Here is a 12968-nt window from a genome sequence, read left to right as displayed (position 1 = left end):
TCCTGACTCCAGGGAACATTAATCGATAGGAGCTTATCAAACGCCTCCATACCTACACTGAAACCAAGCATCACCCAAGGGCCAACAAATTCCAGAGCAAGACATACCACACAAATTCTCCAGCTACACAGGAACACAGCCCTGAGCTTCAAAACACAGGCTACCCAAAGTCACATCAAATCCACTGACATCTCATAACTCATTACTGGACATTTCATTGCACTCCAGAGAGAAGAAATCCAGCTCCACCTAACAGAACACTGACACAAGCTTCCCTAACTAGGAAACCTTGACAAACCACCCGTCCAACCCCACCCACAGTGAGGAAACTCCACAATAAAGAGAACTCCACAAACTGCCAGAATATTTAAAGGCCACTCCAAACACAGCAATATAAACAAGATGAAGAGACAGAGAAATACCCAGCAGGTAAAGGAACAGGATAAATGCCCACCAAACCAAACAAAAGAGGAAGAGACAAGGAATTTACCTGATAAAGAATTCCAAATAATGATAGTGAAAATGATCCAAAATCTTGAAAACAAAATGGAGTTATATAAATAGCCTGGAGACAAGGATTGAGAAGATGCAAAAAAGGTTTAACAGGGACCTAGAGGAAATAAAAAAGAGTTAATATATAATGAATAATGCAATAAATAAGATCAAAAACAATCTGGAGGGAACCAACAGTAGAATAACGGAGGCAGAAGATAGGATAAGTGAGGTAGAAGACAGAATGGTAGACATAAATGAAACAAAGGAAAAAAGAAAAATGAATTAAAAGAAATGAGGACAATCTCAGAGACCTCTGGGACAGTGTTAAATGCCCCAGCATTTGAATCATAGGAGTCCCAGAAGAAGAAGACAAAAAGAAAGATCATGAGAAAATACTTGAGGAGATAATAGTTGAAAACTTCCCTAAAATGAGGAAGGAAATAATCACCCAAGTCCAAGAAACCCAGAGAGTCCCAAACAGGATAAATCCAAGGCAAAACATTAATCAAATTAACAAAGATCAAACACAAAGAATAAATATTAAAAGCAGCAAGGAGAAAAACAACAAATAACACACAAGGGGATTCCCATAAGAGTAACAGCTGATCTTTCAATAGAAACTCTTCAGACGAAGAGGGAATGGCAGGACATACTTAAAGTGATGAAAGTAAATAACCTACAGCCCAGATTACTGCACCCAGCAAGGATCTCATTCAAATATGAAAGAGAAATCAAAAGCTTTACAGACAAACAAAAGCTGAGAGAATTTAGCACCACCAAACCAGCTCTCCAACAAATGCTAAAGTATCTTCTCTAGACAGGAAACACAGAAAGGGTGTATAAACTCAAACCCAAAACAATAAAGTAAATGGCAATGGGATCATACTTATCAATAATTACCTTAAATGTAAATGGGTTGAATGCCCCACCAAAAAGACAGACTGGCTGAATGGATACAAAAGCAAGACCCCTATATATGTTGTCTCCAAGAGACCCACCTTGAACAAGGGACACATACTGACTGAAAGTGAAGGGCTGAAAAAGATATTCCATGCAAATAGAGACCAAAAGAAAGCAGGAGTAGCACTACTCATATCAGATAAAATAGGCTTTAAAACAAAGGCTGTGAAAAGAGACAAAGAAGGACACTACATAATGATCAAAGGATCAATCCAAGAAGAAGATATAACAATTATAAATATATATGCACCCAACATAGGAGCACCACAATATGTAAGACAAATGCTAACAAGTATGAAAGGGGAAGTTAACAATAACACAATAATATTGGGAGACTTTAATACCCCATTCACACCTATGGATAGATCAACTAAACAGAAAATTAACAAGGAAACACAAACTTTAAATGATACAATAGATGAGTTAGACCTAATTGGTATCTATAGGACATTTCTCCCCCACAACAATGAATTTCACCTTTAAACCTGTGGGATACTGTAAAAACTGCGAAGGGGAAGGTTCATAGCAATACAGGCATACCTTAAGAAACAAGAAAAAGTCAAATAAATAACCTAACTCCACACCTAAAGCAACTAGAAAAGGAAGAAATGAAGAATCCCAGGGTTAGTAGAAGGAAAGAAATCTTAAAAATTAGGGCAGAAATAAATGCAAAAGAAACAAAAGAGACCATAGCAAAAATCAACAAAGCCAAAAGCTGGTTCTTTGAGAAGATAAATAAAGTTTACAGACCATTAGCCAGACCCATCAAGAAACAAAGGGAGAAAAATCAAATCAATAAAATTAGAAATGAAAATGGAGAGATCACAACAGATAACACAGAAATACAAAGGATCATAAGAGACTACTATCAACAACTATATGCCAATAAAATGGACAACTTGAAAGAAATCGACAAATTCTTAGAAAAGCACAACTTTCCAAAACTGAACCAGGAAGAAACAGAAAATCTTAACAGACTAACCCAAAGCATGGAAATTGAAACTGTAATCAGGAATCTTCCAGCAAACAAAAGCCCAGGTCCAGACGGCTTCACAGCTGAATTCTACCAAAAATTTAGAGGAGAGCTAACACCTATCCTACTCAAAGTCTGCCAGAAAATTGCAGAGGAAGGTAAACTTCCAAACTCATTCTATGAGGCCACCATCACTCTAATAACAAAACCTGATAAAGATGTCACAGAAAAAGAAAACTACAGGCCAATATCACTGATGAGCATAGATGCAAAAATCCTTAACAAAATTCTAGCAAACAGAATCCAACAACACATTAAAAAGATCATACATCATGACCAAGTGGGCTTTATCCCAGCAATGCAAGGATTCTTCAATATCTCTAAATCGATCAATGTAATACACCCATTAACAAACTGAAAAATAAAAATCATATGATTATCTCAATAGATGCAGAGAAAGCCTTTGACAAAATTCAACATCCTTTTATGATAAAAACTCTCCAGAAGGCAGGAATAGAAGAACATACCTCAACATAATAAAAGCTATATATGACAAACCCACAGCAAACATTATCCTCAATGGTGAAAAATTGAAAGCATTCCCCCTAAAGTCAGAAACAATACAAGGGTGCCCACTTTCACCACTACTATTCAACATAGTTTTGGAAGTTTTGGCCACAGCAATCAGAGCAGAAAAAGAAATAAAAGGAATCCAAATTGGAAAAGAAGAAGTAGACTCTCACTGTTTGCAGATGACATGATCCTCTGCATAGAAAACCCTAAAGACTCCATCAGAAAATTACTAGAGCTAGTCAATGAATATAGTAAAGTTGCAGTATATAAAATCAACACACAGAAATCACTTGCATTCCTATACACTAATAATGAGAAAATAGAAAGAGAAATTAAGGAAACAATTCCATTCACTATTGCAATGAAAAGAATAAAATACTTAGGAATATATCTACCTAAAGAAACAAAAGACCTATATATAGAAAACTATAAAACACTGGTGAAAAAAATCAAAAGGACACTAATAGATGGAGAAATATACCATATTCATGGATTGGAAGAATCAATATCGTTAAAATGAGCATACTACCCAAAACAATCTATAGATTCAATGCAATCCCTATCAAGCTACCAACGGTATTTTTCAGAGCTAGAGTAAATAATTTCACAATTTGTATAGAAATACAAAAAACCTCAAATAGCCAAAATGATCTTGAGAAAGAAGAATGGAACTGGAGAAATCAACCTGCCTGATTTCCAGGCTCTACTACAAAGCCACAGTCATCAAGACAGTATGGTACTGGCACAAAGACAGACATATAGATCAATGGAACAAAATAGAAAGCCCAGAGATAAATCTATACACCAATGGATGCCTTATCTTTGACAAAGGAGGCAAGAATATACAATGGAGAAAAGACAAACTCTTTAACAAGTGGTGCTGGGAAAACTGGTCAACCACTTGTAAAAGAATGAAACTAGAACACTTTCTAACACCATACACAAAAATAAACTCAAAATGGATTAAAGATCTAAACGTAAGACCAGCAACTATAAAACTTCTAGAGGAGAACATAGGCAAAACACTCTCCGACTTAAATCACAGCAGAATCCTCTATGACCCACCTCCCAGAATATTGGAAATAAAAGCAAAAATAAACAAATGAGACCTAATTAAAATTAAAAGCTTCTGCACAACCAAGGAAACTATAAGCAAGGTGAAAAGACAGCCTTCAGAATTGGGAGAAAATAATAGCAAATGAAGCAACTGACAAGGAATTAATCTCAAAAATATACAAGCAGCTCAATTCCAGAAAAATCAATGAGCCAATCAAGAAACGAGCCAAAGAACTAAACAGACATTTCTCCAAAGAAGATATAAAGATGGCTAACAAACACATGAAAAGATGCTCAACATCACTCATTATCAGAGAAATGCAAATCAAAATCACAATGAGGTACAATTTCACGCCAGTCAGAATGGCTGCTATCCAAAAGTCTACAAGCAATAAATGCTGGAGAGAGTGTGGAGAAAAGGGAACCCTCTTACATTGTTGGTTGGAATGCAAACTAGTACAGCCACTATGGAGAACAGTGTGGAGATTCCTTTAAACACTGGGAATAGAACTGCCATCAGCTCAGTTCAGTTCAGTCGCTCAGTCGTGTCCAACTCTTTGCAAACCCATGAATCGCAGCACGCCAGGCCTCTCTGTCCATCACCAACTCCCGGAGTTCACTCAGACTCACGTCCATCGAGTCAGTGATGCCATCCAGCCACCTTATCCTCTGTTGTCCCCTTCTCCTCCTGCCCCCAATCCCTTCCAGCATCAGAGTCTTTTCCAATGAGTCAACTCTTCGCATGAGGTGGCCAAAGTACTGGAGTAGAACTGCTCATACGACCCAGCAATTCCACTGCTGGGCATACACACCGAGGAAACTAGAACTGAAAGAGACACCTGTACCCCAATGTTCATTGCAGCATTGTTCATAATAGCCAGGACACGGAAGCAACCTAGATGTCCATCAGCAGATTAATGGGTAAGAAAGCTGTGGTACATATACACAAAGGAGTATTACTCAGCCATTAAAAAGAATATATTTGAATCAGTTCTAATGAGGTGGATGAAACTGAAGCCTATTATACAGAGTGAAGTAAGCCAGAAAGAAAAACACCAATACAGTATAATAATGCATATATATGGAATTTAGAAATATGGTAATGATAACCCTGTATGCTGCTGCTGCTGCTGCTGCTGCTAAGTCACTTCAGTCATGTCCAACTCTGTGTGACCCCATAGACGGCAGACCACCAGGCTCCCCCGTCCCTGAGATTCTCCAGGCAAGAACATTGGAGTGGGTTGCCATTTCCTTCTCCAATGCATGAAAGTGAAAAGTGAAAGTGAGGTCGCTCAGTCATGTCCGACTCCTAGTGACCCCATGGACTGCAGCCTACCAGGCTCCTCCGTCCATGGGATTTTCCAACCCTGTATGCGAGACAGCAAAAGAGACACAGACTCTGTGGGAGAGGGTGAGGGTGGGATGATTTGGGAAAATGGCATTGAAACATGTATATTATTATATGTGAAATTCATCACCAGTCCAGGTTCTATGCATGATACATGATGCTCGGGGCTGGTGCACTGGGATGACCCAGAGGGATGGGATGGGGAGAGAGGGGGGTCAGGATGGGGAACACATGTACACTGGTGGTGGATTCATGTCAATGTATGGCAAAACCAATACAATATTGTGAAGTAAAAAAAAAAAAGGAAATCTGAACCCCCCAAAAAATGTTGTATTATAGAATATTTAAATAAATTCCTTCCTCTCTCCCCATCCATAAAAAAAATAAAAGAAAAAACCCTGTGGTTCCATGACAACCTCATAAGGCTTTAAGGCGGTTCCAGTCTCTGGGGGATTTGATCCCTCCCTGAGAGGCTGGTCTGGGTCAGGGATTTATACCGACCTGCTAATGCTAAGAGGTGTCTTAAGCCTCCCTCGGGAGAGCAGCCAGGCAGATGAAAAATGAATGTGAATGAGTGTGCGGCCTGATTCACTTGCACTTCAGGCTCTATTGTGCAGCTTCACAGCCTTTGTCTCTAAGGAGTCTGAGTGGGCCCTAGCTTGCGGTTCCATGGTGACGTCATATGGCTCAAGGTGGTGTCTGCCTCTGGGGAACCCAGTCCCTCCCGGCGAGACAGATCCAGATCAGGGCTTTATACTGATCCCCCAATGCTAAGAGGCACCTAAGTTCCCCTTGGGGATGCGGTAAAGCAGGCACCTTAATGGTCTCCTCTTTTGAGGAAGCACCCACCCTTGTTTGTCTTTGCACCTCTGACTCGGGGTGGAATACACAGGGAGGGATAAATTATTGGTTACCAGTTATTCTTCTGTCGACTGACTCCTTGAGCTGACATCTAAGAGATTAGGCTTTCTTCAAAGCCCTGCCAGGCAGATTACATTTGTCAACCTGGGGGAAAGTTCCTCTAAGCCAACAGTTTTAGATGGTATGATAAAGAAATTTAAGAAGGGTTTTGTAGGAGATTATGGAGTCAAGATGACCCCCAGGAAGCTTTGTAATTTGTGTGTGCTCGATTGGCCATCCTTTGACGTTGGAGGACCGCTAGAGGGCACTCTCGACCTGCCTACTGTCCAAGCAGTACACCAGGTAGTCATTGGGACTCCAGGACATACAGATCAGTTTCCACACATAGAGGCCTAGCTTCTAATAGCACAGACCCTTCCCCCATGGGCGAGATTTTGCATGAACGGACAGGGACAGAGTAGGGTATCTGTGGCCCAACCACTCAGAAAAAAGAAAGAAGAAGGAAAAAAACCTATATTCCAGGGAAATCCAACGGAAGGCCCACTACTGCCCCCACCATACATTCCCCTGACTCCACAAGCCCCAACACAGCCAGCACTGGACCCATTGCTAGACAGTCCACTTCCCTGTGTGTCCCCTGCACCACCTCATTAGCAAGAATCCAGCCCCGAGCCAGTAGGGAAGTGGCTCTGCTCGGCCAAACGATTTAACCAGCTGACCATGGCCCATCCGATGCCACTGCAAGAAACTCAAGGTCCTCAACAAATGAACGAAGATGGCTCAGTCCAGCCTGATTGCTCCATCCTCTATTACCAGCCCTTCAGCACTACTGATCTCCTAAACTGGAAACACCAGAACCCAGCACACTCTGATAAACGATAGGCTATGATTGACCTCCTAGAGTCCATTTCCCACACCCATCAGCCTACATGGGATGACTGTCACCAGCTCCTTATGTCTCTCTTCACCACTGAGGAAAGGCAATGCATCTCAACAGAAGCCCAAAAATGGCTCCGAGGACAAGTACCCGCAGAAGTCTTAGATGTAGGATAGACATGAGAAGTGATGCCAGAGATGAGATCTGATTGGGATTTCAATACCAGCGAAGGACAAGAAACCTGGAGTCACTACTGTGATGCCCTTCTACGTGGACTCTGAGGGGGCCCCAAAAGCCTACCAATATGTCCAAAATTACAACGATAAACCAAAAAGCGGATGAGACCTCCACCAATTTCTGTGAAAGACTATGTGAAGCATTCTGGACATACACCCCATTTGACCCTGAAACAGCCAAGAATCAACAGATGACTAGCACTGCCTTTGTGGCTCAATCCTATGCAGACCTCCAATGAAAGCTCCAAAAGCTGGAAGGTCTCACTGGGATGAATGCCACACAGCTCCTAGAGGTAACAAATAGAAATCTTTGTGAACTGAGACCGTGAAGCCCAATGAGAAACAGACACAAAAATGAAACAGAAGGCAGCCCAGCTAGCAGAAACACTGAGGAGCTCAGATCCAGTGAAACAGACTGGTTCCTTCATGGAAAGGGGAAACTAAGAAAAGACCACCACTATGCTACAACGGGTGTGCCCACTGCAAAGAGACTGGACACTGGAAAAATGAGTGCCCCCATTGCAGAGCAACATCTAAAGGGGTGAAGAAGTTCAGTCACCCCAAGAAAGAAAGGTACCAAAACCTTATTGGCCTGGCCAGAGCAGAATCAGGCTAGGGAAGACTGGGCTCCCTGATCCTGGGCCCCTGGGAGCCCAAGGTCAAGATGAAAGTAGGGGGCCAATCAATGACTTTTATGGTGGATCCTGGAACTGAACATTCCATGGTAACCACACCTGTAGCTCCCCTCACAGGCCGAATAACAACTATTATTGGGGCCACAGGGGACATGGTGGCCCATTCATTTTGCAGGGCCGATTTGTGTCAGTGAGGGGGCCATCTGGTGACTCATGAACTTCTGTACTTACAGGAATGCCCCCATTTCCTTGCTGGGTAGAGACTTACTGACAAAACTGGGGGCACAAATCACCTTTGGCCCCAGAAATCCTGCGAGCCTCACCTTGGGGACCCAATTGGCTCTGATGATGGCCATGACCGTGCCCAGGGAAGAGGAATTGAATCTCTACTCCTCAGGGAGGGAACAAATAAATACCGCCAGACTGCTAAAAGAATTCCCTGATGTCTGATCTCAGAGGGGGCCCCTAGATTTGGCCAAAAACCATGCCCCTATTGTAGTGGACCTGAGGCCAAGAGCCACTCCTGTTAGACAAAAACAATATCCAGTAACACGAGAGGCATGGCTGGGAATTTGGGACCACATCCAGCGCCTATGAGATGCCGAGATCCTAACTGAATGTCAGTCTTCCTGGAATACTCCATTATTACCGGTCAAAAAGTCTGGAGGGGATGACTACTGCCCCATCCAGGACCTCCTCGCCATCAACAGTGGAGTGATCACCATCCATCCAGTGGTCCCAAATCCCTACACTCTCCTGAGTCTCTCACCCACTTAGGCAAGCTGGTTCACCTGCCTTGATCTCAAGGACACTTTCTTCTGCCTCCGGCTGTCACCAGCCAGCCAGCCCTTGTTTGCCTTTGAATAGGAAGACCCAAACACTGGGAGAAAGACACAGCTGGCTTGGACTTGACTGCCACAGGCTTCAAAAACTCACGTACCCTGTTTTGTGAAGCCCTGGCTGTGGACCTTGCTGTCTTTCTAGGAGAAACTTTGAGCTGCACCCTACTCCAGTACTTGGATGACCTGTTGCTAGCCAGTCCCACCCAAGGGGACTGCTGGAGAGGCACCAAAGATCTGTTGGCTCTATTCTCCACCACAGGGTACAAGGTGTCATGGAAAAAGGCTCAGACAGGAGGTCAAGCACTTGGGGTTTATCATCTCAAAAGGGCATCAAGCACTTGGACATGAGAGGAAGTAAGCCATCTGTTCAATACCTCAGCCGAACACCAAGAAAGAAGTCCGTGAGGTCCTTGGGGCTGCTGGACTCTGCTGGATCTGGATACCAGGTTTCTCTGAAATTGCCAAGTCTTTGTTTAAAGCCACAGCAGGGTCTGTAAGGACCCCCAGTAGTGGGGACCTGAACGGGAAAAGGCATTAGAAGAGATAGAGCCTTGACCAGCACTCCAGCATTAGGGCTGCCATGTGACATGGGACTTTCAGGTCTTTGTATATGAGAAAAAATCACACAGCACGGGGGTGGGGGAGGGGGGTCCTCACACAAACAATTGGTCCATGGCAGCGCCCAGTCACATACCTGTCCAAACGACTATATCCAGGGGCTGCGGGATGGCCACCATGCCTCCGGGCATTAGCTGCCACTGTGGTTTTGGTCAGAGAAGCAGATAAGCTTAATATAGGACTTTGACTGTGTGAGTCACAATAAACTGTGGAAAATTCTGGAAGAGATAGGAAAACCAGACCACCTGACCTGTCTCTTGAGAAATCTGTATGCAGGTCAGGAAGCAACAGTTAGAACTGGACATGGAACAACAGACTGGTTCCAAATAGAAAAAGGAGTACGTCAAAGCTGTATATTGTCACCCTGCTTATTTAACTTATATGCAGAGTATATAATGAGAAATACTAGGCTGGAGGAAGTGCAAGGTGGAATCAAAATTTCTGGGAGAAATATCAATAACCTCAGATATGCAGATGACACCACCCTTACGGCAGAAAGGAAACAAGAACTAAAGAGCCTCTTGATGAAAGTGAAAGAGGACGGTGAAAAAGTTGGCTTAAAGATCAACATTCAGAAAATGAAGATCATGGCATCTGGTGCCATCTCTTCATGGAAAATAGATGGGGAAACAGGGGCAGACTTTATTTTGGGGGGCTCCAACATCACTGCAGATGGTGACTGCAGCCATGAAATTAAAAGATGCTTACTCCTTGGAAGGAAAGTTATGACTAACCTAGACAGCATATGAAAAAGCAGAGACATTACTTTGCTAACAAAGGTCCATCTAGTGAATGCTATGGTTTTTCCAGTAGTCATATATGGATGTGAGAGTTGGATTGTAAAGAAAGCTGAGGGCCAAAGAATTGATGGTTTTGAACTGTGGTGTTGAAGACTCTTGAGAATTCCTTGGACTGCAAGGAGATCCAATCAGTCCATCCTAAAGGAGATCAGTCCTGAGTGTTCATTGGAAGGACTGATGCTGAATGAAGCTGAAATTCCAATAATTTGGCCTACTGATGTGAAGAGCTGACTCATTTGAAAAGACCCTGATGCTGGGAAAGATTGAAGGTAGGAGGAGAAGGTGATGACAGAGGATGAGATGGTTCGATGGCATCACCAACTCAATGGATATGCCTTTGGGTAAACTCTGGGAATTGGTGATTGACAGGGAGGCCTGGTGTGCTGGGGGGTCCATGGGGTCACAAAAAGTCGAACATGACTGAATGACTGAACTGAACTGAGGACAAATATAAATGTAAAGGTTCCCTATGCTGTTATTGCCCTCTTGAACATCCAGGGGTATAACTGGCTGACCAACTCCAGGATACTCACTATCAAAGACTGCTTTGCAAAAATCCACGGTTCCAACTCGAGACTGTGCGAGCACTGAACCCCGCCAGCTTTTTACCTATGGAAACGGGAACCCCTGGTCATAACTGTGAGGAGGTCATTGGTGAGATTTACTCCAGAAGGCCAGACCAGGTGGACATTACCCTCCAGAACCCACAACTGGAATTGTTCACTGTCAGAAATAGTTTCATCCAAGACGGCAGCACAAAGCAGTCTATGCCGTAACAACTGATGAGGTAGTGAAGGCTGAGGCATTGCTACAAGGGTGGTCAGCACAATGGGCTAAGCTTTGGGCACTCGCCCAGGAGCTAAGGCAGACTGAAGGGAAATGAATCAGTGTCTATACTGATTCAAGTTATGCCTTTGCCTTTGCTACTTTACATGTGCATGGAACAATGTATAAAGAAATGGGACTATTGAGAGCAGGGGGTGGGGAAAGGAGGTTAAAAACAAAAAAGAAATTTTTCAGCTTTTGGAAGCAGTCTGGAAGTGGCAATCATCCATTGTAAAGGCCATCAGGGAGGAACTGATCCAATCAGCAAAAGAAATCGGTTGGCTGATCAGGCAGCCAAGGAGGCAGTGACCCAGCCGAGCCCCACATTGGGCCCCAAGTCAATCTTTAAGCCTCTTGGCACCAGAATTGCCTCTGTCCAAGGAAGAAGATCAATGGGCTTTAAATAAGGGAGAAATAAAAGAAAAGGAGGGCTGGTGGAAGCTCCCAGAACAAAGACTTTTTGTCCCCAGGAATATAGCAATCCAGCTGGTAAAACAATGTCTTGAGACAACTCATTTAGGAAAAACTGTGCTGGAGAGTTTACTGAGCCGCTACTATTTCATTCCTAAGCTCCCAACCCTGTGTGCCCAGATCAGTGCTAGATGTGTGACTTATGCGCAAAACTATGCCAGCCAAAGACCAAGACCCAACCCAGGGGTGCAAACAGTTGGGATATTGCCCTTTGAAGATCTATAAGTGGACTTTACTGAAGTTAAGCCCTATAGGGGCTGTAAGTATTTACTTGTGGTAGTCTGCACCTACTTGGGAAGGGCTGAAGCCTACCCCACACGCCCTGAATGGGCACAAGAAGTGGCCAAGGCCTTACTAAGGGACACAATCCAGAGATATGGGCTGCCTGTCTCCATCAAGTCTGATAATGGGCTATTTCTTGTATCTGAGATAATCCAGACTTTACCCAGGACACTGGGAATCAAATGGAAGCTTCACACTGCTTATCGGCCACAGGGCTCAGGGACAGTTGAACACATGAATCGGACCCTCAAGACTACATTAGCTAAACTCTGTCAGGAGACCCAGTTATCTTGGATTGACGTATTATCCCTAGTCTTACTCCAAGCCTGATGCACCCCGGGGTCCTCTGGCTATTCTCCCTTTGAGATCTTATATGGTAGAACGCCCCCAGTGATACTAAAACTCAAGGGAAACCCCCAACAACTAGCTGGCCTGGAGATGTCCTGACACTTTCAGGCCCTGGGAAAAGTCTTCTACCATATCGCCTGAGAAACCTTAGAAAGGACACCCATTCCTTTGGGCAATTGGGCTCATCCCTATTAGCCAGGAGATGAGATATGGGTTAAAGTTTGGAAAAAAAGAACTGCTTCTGCCAGTTTGGACAGGCCCTCACACGATCGTCCTGACAACCCCTTCTGCTGTTAAAGTTACAGGTGTCATCCCTTGGATCTACCACACCAGAGTCAAGAAGGCAGTGGCTCCCTGTAGTGAGGACATCTGGAAAACAGTTCAGGACCCTGAAAATCCCCTAAAGTTCTGGTTCCTAAAACAATGACCCTCACCCACGAAAGACGCTGAGCCCTGCTCTAGTCACTCTGGAAGCTGACTAGTCCATGCATGGCAGAAGTTTGAGGATTCTTCAGCCTTGCTCCAGCCACACTCTGGCAGCTGGTTGGTCTATGCACAGCGGAAACTTAAGGATCCGGCTATCAAAATATCAATGGATTTTCATTGTCAACCCTGGACTCTGTCCATGGTTGGTATTATTGCTGTGCTCTTCACTACAGGACTAGCTTCAGTCACACCCCAGGACTAGGATTTGGGTCAGAAGCTGCAGTTAGCTGTCTGTTATCTCACTGTAGCGGGAAGCCTCGTTCTTATTAGATGTCTCTTATG

Source organism: Capricornis sumatraensis, chromosome 6, assembly GCF_032405125.1.
Source record: "Capricornis sumatraensis isolate serow.1 chromosome 6, serow.2, whole genome shotgun sequence".
Lineage (NCBI taxonomy): Eukaryota > Metazoa > Chordata > Mammalia > Artiodactyla > Bovidae > Capricornis > Capricornis sumatraensis.
The sequence above is the reverse complement of the archived record's forward strand: the minus strand, read 5'-3'. Positions refer to the sequence as shown.